Source organism: Nothoprocta perdicaria, unplaced genomic scaffold, assembly GCF_003342845.1.
Source record: "Nothoprocta perdicaria isolate Ctin4 unplaced genomic scaffold, notPer1 scaffold_32, whole genome shotgun sequence".
NCBI classification, from domain to species: domain Eukaryota; kingdom Metazoa; phylum Chordata; class Aves; order Tinamiformes; family Tinamidae; genus Nothoprocta; species Nothoprocta perdicaria.
The window spans coordinates 3196612-3202949 of record NW_020455555.1 but is presented as its reverse complement, the minus strand read 5'-3'; the positions used below and the strand labels follow the sequence as shown (position 1 = coordinate 3202949).

The following is a 6338-nucleotide window of genomic DNA, read 5'->3' as shown; positions in this document are numbered from 1 at the left end:
CCGGCCCCATCCCCATCCCCATCCCCGCCGCAGACGCCCGCTGAACCTGCCCGGGCGGCGCCCGTGTCGGAGGAGCGCGCCGCGCTCGCGGTGGTGACGCTGAGAGGTGGCCTTTATCTCGCAGAGGCCGCTGCACCATCATGTGCTGCCGCGTGTGCCCTGGGGCACGATGAGCCGCAGCCCGTGCCGCCCAGCGGGAGCCCCTCGAGCCGCTCGTCTGCAGGGAGCAGAGGGAAGAGTGAATGGGAACTTGGCGCTTTAGCAGAGCGCTAGGGGCCAGGCCAGGCAACGAGCTAAGGTAAGGACTGGGCGTCTGCTTCGTCTCTATCGGGCTTATCTGTGCTTTAATATCGTATTTGGACACGTAGGACTGGTGCCTCCTGCTCTCGGGAGGTTTAATCCTGCCCTGTGTGCTCCTTGGGGCAGGGATATGGTGGTATTGCTGGATGCAGTTTGACAGATACTCCTGAAGTATGAAACTGGTCGCCTACCTGTAAACGCTTTGAGCCCACTTTGATTTAGTATCTGAAAGCTGAACAGGTGAGTGCCTTACAAAAAATGGAACATTAATTAAAAAGCCTGTATGAATAGACAGCCTCAAGTAGACATAAATGCTTTTAAAATAAAACTTCAGGTGTGGCTCACATTTAATACTTTCCGTGGTGGAGATATCAATATTTGGGTTGCAAAACTGCTTACTGTAGCTTTCCAATGGCGAAGTTTTGTTGAATAGCGGAAGTGTTTTAGGTTTAGAAGATGTTTTTGATATTCTTCCTCTTATAACACTTTCTTGAATCTAAGGAATTAATAATATATATTATTAATAATATAAAAATACAAATAGTAAGGATCCCAACTAACATGCAACGTTATGCTAACGAGTAATCCTGTTTAATGGAACTGTTCATGTAAATGCTTTCTGGAGTAAAACCAATTACTCTTGGACCCGATCATCCTTTAAGATGGATTCGCTGTTTAAAATAAACCATTTACAAAGAAGAGTTGGCACAGGCTCCCTAGATTAAAAAAAAAAATCATGCCCTTAGTCTTCAAACGAGTATTGGGTGTGTAAAACTGTTAGAACATTTCTGTCTGGGCAAGAGGCAATAAAAGGTTGCAGCGGTGGTTGAGTTGCTCTCTCTGCCACTACTCACAAGCATAAACAGCAGCGCCATCTTCTTAATTAGAGGCTTTCAGGCAGGGTTGAACTCCTTGCCAACAGGGATTCTAAGAAGATCAAAATACTAATGGTGTTTCTGATAATAAGGTTTCAAGGCCCGTGTTGTGCTTCAATTGAAGCAATAAAAAGCTTATGTAAATCTCTGGATACCTGAACACACTTATGTTACAAAAAAAAAATCCCAGTGGCATTAAAATAACTATTTGGAACATGAAGCTTAGCTAGTCAGTCTAAGTCTTTGTACCTTTGGGAAACGTATTCCAGTTCAGATTAAACTTCTATCAATTAGGTATTTTTGAAGACATTTGGAGAATATTTTTTCTCCCTTGATGGAAAATAGCTGATTTGCAAAGTTCTGGATTTCATTTGCTGACTCTCCTCTCTCTGTGCTAGAGGAAAGATCCAGCGGGAGCAGTTCAGTTGCTGGAGTGCGTGGAGTGAGACAGTCTCCCCTGGGGATGCTCACCCACGCCACTGGGGAGAACAGATATCACCGGTTCTCAGCGAGATGGCTGTTCCCTGCAGTAGCTGTTGGGATTTTCACGAGCACTTCTGCAGAGAACATTTTAATGGCATTGACTGGAACAGAAGCGTGGTTATTGTTGGCAAGGTTCACACCGCAAAAGGCCTCTGCTTCTTAGCCAGAGGAAAATAACTGATAAGCGTTTACTTTTATGTTATGATTGAGCAAGTTACAGATTTGGAATAACCGTTAAACTGAAAATGATTCTCAAATTTATTCCCTAAAGCAAAGGGACTACTATGCATTTAGCCTAATTAGCCCAGATGGCTCATGACACACATAGCACAGACTAAGCTAAGTGCCACGGGAGAACTGAATATTCCAGATTCTTTTGGCTCAAATCATATGTCATTTGAGCTGGGATTCAGAAGCCTAAGACTGACAAGTCTCTCACTGGAATGTTAGCATGCATGATACTTCATCTCAGTTTCTTTTTGTGAATTTTATTAGAGATGTGTGTTACTTAAATAGTTTATTTTGATTTTATAAAAATGCACGTATTTTATAGATTAGCTGCTCAGTGATTTTTGAGGGATAACGTGGATTTTAATTGCACCTTCAGCTCACTAAGGCAAGTTGCTCAGCGGAGAGATGGAAACTTCTCAAGGCCAAAGCTACTACCATTTGTAGTGGGAGACTTTGAGGAAAGGAGCAGAATCTTTTATCCTGTATGGCCTCATCTGTTAGTAAACAGAGTTTATGCAAAAAGCTGATCCCTCTTAGTGTAACTGGGTCTCTCGGCCAGGAAAGCTCTCTGAAATGGTAGTGTGTGAAAATAAGACCTTACAGTAAAGAAGCTTGAGCTAGTTAATCAACAGAACAAAGGTATTTGGCTTCTTGTAAATTCAGGAAAAATATGAGTGCAGACCATCTCTATGTAATTCAGTAAGCTAATATAGGAGAAACTGATACTGTGGAGAAACTGTCACTTGTAAGTAAACATCTTAATTTCTGTTTTATATTGTTTTTTTCTTTTCTTGAAACCATCATTGCTGAATGCATGCAGATCTTCAAAGCTAGTAAGAAAATGATCAGATTCAAAATCTGATCAGAAAATGAGCAAGAAAATAAAATGCTTAAATATATGTGTAGAAAGCTCAAAGTCTATGGTTAAAACTTCTGGTATTTGTTATGCTGTGACAAGTGTACAGTATTCTTGTGTAGGACAAGAATATTTTTTCAGAGGGCTTGTTTTTGAGATTTTGAACTAACTTACAGCAGAAATATCCAGAATTGGAGCTGCTGATGTCCAACATTATTAAAGTGAAATTGAATAGCGAGGAAGCGACACTAGGAAACTGTGGTTCAAAGTAAGCAAGTTTCAACTGAAAGTTCAAACATATTAGCATGTGTTACAGTATTTTTGTTGAGAAGGAATGTTGATGAGAAGTCAAGCTTGATTTCATAGAAAATAAATAATTCTGTGTCTTCTTGAAAACACATAGGTACAAATCAAAGTTGGAGCCAAGAGTGTTGGAATCAGTGGCCAATTCTTGCAGTTCAGGGAGATGACAGATATTAACAAAACTGACATATTCACAAGTGGCCTTGCAGCTGGGACAAACAGTGAGCTGGCAAAATTTTCTCATGATAAAGCTCTTCATAGTGTTCAGATAGGAGCACTCTGTAAAAAGTTGCAGAAAAACCTTATGTGGCTAGTGACTGCGTATGACGTGGCATATGAAACATACTGCAAATACATGTTGTGATATACACATGGGAGATAAAAATAACTCTAGCTTTGCATATAAAGCAGGCTGAGAGTTGAGTATTGCCACTCTGGAATCTTTTTTTTTTTTTTTTTTTTTTTTTCTTTTTGGATTATTTTAGACTTGAATGTATAAACTTGGTGTTTAGTTGTGTTTAGAGTGGAAAATAAAGGATGAAACATCATTATGCCATTCTATAAATTCACTTGTGTCTGTATCTGGGGCCGATAACTGCAGGTGTCCCTGTTAAGTGTCACAGATATTCTGAAGTAATATATTTAATTTTTTATGTTAAGAATTTGATAAGATTCAGGAAAAAAAGAGTTTAAAGAAAAATAAATCTGAGGTGGTATGATAAGATTTTAGGCGTGAAGTGACCAAGTTGACTTGAGACTTGTAAGCCTGGTAAAGACAAGACTTACGATGGAGGTATAAAGATGATATGTGTTATGGGAAGTATGAATATGGATCTGACTGTTTGTGATCCCCTCCAATACGAGGAGTCCAACAAATGAAATAAATAGACTTTCAAAGAGTGTGTGGAGCTCTTTGCCTGAGGCTGTCTTGGATGCAAGAAGTCTGTGGGCCCAGGGAGAGGCTTGACAAAGACAGAAGCCTTTTGAGGGTTACTAAATAAATGACATCAGGTTGAACAAATTACATGGAGTGGGAAAGTAACATATGCTTACTCTGTTCTTCCGCTTCCCTCTGTATCATCCTCAGGCTACAACAGTAGACAATATGACCCTTTGTAAATCCCCTTTAAAATAAGACTGACTGCTGGAGTGGGATGGCTGATCTAGAGAAATAATTCACTGAATTATTTCTGAATCGCTACAATCTATATATACAGAGAAATGTGTTTATTTATATAATGTTTCAGGCTCATCCAGGACTCACCTGCTTTCTTCGTGGGAGAAGTTTTAAACATTTCCTTTCCCAGTCCGTTTTCTAGGCTTCTTTAATCCTGCAGTGGCTGACATAATAGGATTTTTTTTCTTTCCTTTGTTAATCTGCAGCAATATTCTGAGATGTTATTGTCTCAAGGTCACGATCCCTTAATAGAGCTAAACTTGCTTGAAATGGCATTGACAACATGTAGAAAAAAATTCCTAGTGCTATTTTCTTTTGTATGCCTATTGCTTCACTTTTTCTAGTCTTGCTCAGTTGTCACCTGTGAACAGGTGTTAGGGCCTACGGAAGAGATGTCAATACCAGTCAGTCCTATGCATTACATGGTGCCTTCTTCAATTACCCGTGCTTGCCATTCACTTATACATAAACTTACATATATAACTGGGGTGCTTACTCAAGCCTCAGTAGAAAGAGTACATATGAATGGAGCAAAAAATATTCTGATCTATTCATTGCTTTGTTGCAGACTTTAATGGAAATTGCAGACTTTGATACCCACTTAGATAAAATTGTTCAGCAGAGACCCATATTAACATTATTGCTTCTGTTAGTCACATTATCAGTACAACAATATATTGAGCAATGTCTGTTTGTACACACAAGGTTTTTGCTTCAGATGGGTCAATATTATTGTTTGGAGAAGATGAATCAGATGAACAAACAAGGTAGAGCAAGAAGTGAACAAGATGAGAATTTAGAGAGGGCTGTTTCTGTGTGCAGTCGGCTGTATCCATAGCTTCACCTGGTTTCCAGCTTGCCCATTTTATCAGCAAGAGAATCTTTTTTACGTATAACCTTGTTAAATAAAGAGCAGTACTTGGAAGCTGACTTTTTCAAGTCATGACTGAAGTTGTATTTTATATGAGAGCTAGCCACAGTATTGCAAATGAGAGTAGGTGCATTTGAATCATTTGTTAACAGTCAAAGTTTTTAAGGGAAAATGGCTGCTCTTTATGAACTTCCTTGCTGATGTTTGTCTTTTGGGAGTTAAAACTTCAGTTCTGAAGTAACAGCTGCTCGTGAATGTGTTCATGGTATATATTTAAATGAGATATGAACTAGCCAACAGCAGTTAAATCCTAATTGCGAGTTGAAAAATTGTTCCTTTTGTGTCCACATTCAGAGACAGATTAATCTGTCTCATAAGAGTAAATTCAGGAAGATTGAAGTGATCGACATGAAATGCTGTTGCAGAAAGCAGAACACCATCAGTGAAAGCAGGGGGCCTTTTTCTGGCACCGGTTGCTTTAGTGTTGACACAGTCACCAGATTTCTGGGAGGAGGGGCTGAGATCTGCTGTAACGCTTCTAGAAAGCCTTGTCTCTAGGCTATGGTGGTTATTTGGAATTGCTCAGTGTGTCTTAATTGCAGAATATATTTTAATTTGCCTCTGCCATTAACAGCAAAGTCAACTTCAAAACATTTAATTTTTAGATGAGATCTCTACAAAATGATTAAGATTAGAGGCTTTCAAACGTATACATACTTTTCAGGCTAGAAATCTTGTTGAAAGTAAGTGTTAAGACTGCATGAGAGTAATCTAGATAAGATAGGTTGTGTGGTTGCAGGGCTTGGGGGTGGGGATGCGTGATATAATTAGTCTTTTTCTTCTCTGTGCTGTCAGTCCTTGTCTTTAGGAGCATTAGATCTGTAAAGCAGACCTATAGCGTATGTCTCTGCCTAGTCTGGTGTAATATACTTGCAAAATCGGTAACAATTTAAACTGACAAATAAGGTCAGCAGAGAATTGAAAAAATTAAGCACCTCATAATATGCTCACCATCAAAGATGTTTGAGGCTACTAAATATTCTAGAGCACTGTAAGCTACGCTCTTCAAGAAGGCCTTGTCTACATGACTCACTTCTTAAGGTGGAATTTAATGTATTCTCTCCACAGAAGCCTCTTAGGTTGCATAACAGATGCAATAATCCACATAATATAATAACCTCTAAGGAGAGTGTTCTCACATTAAAGCTCTGTGTTTCATAGTCGTGTTTGTCAACTGTGTTT

The 6338-nt window shown here is 39.3% G+C and overlaps 1 protein-coding gene across 3 annotated transcripts in view; it reads left to right on the top strand.

The window, feature by feature from the left end:
- Positions 1–234: 234 nt before the first annotated feature.
- The window catches only part of CCSER2 (coiled-coil serine rich protein 2), a 49556-nt gene continuing 43452 nt past the window's right edge, over positions 235–6338 (top strand). For all 3 annotated transcript variants that reach the window (XM_026043015.1, XM_026043017.1, XM_026043016.1), the window contains exon 1: positions 235–298. The gene's annotated coding sequence lies outside the window, so the exon portion shown is untranslated. The remainder of the gene's footprint in view (positions 299–6338) is intronic.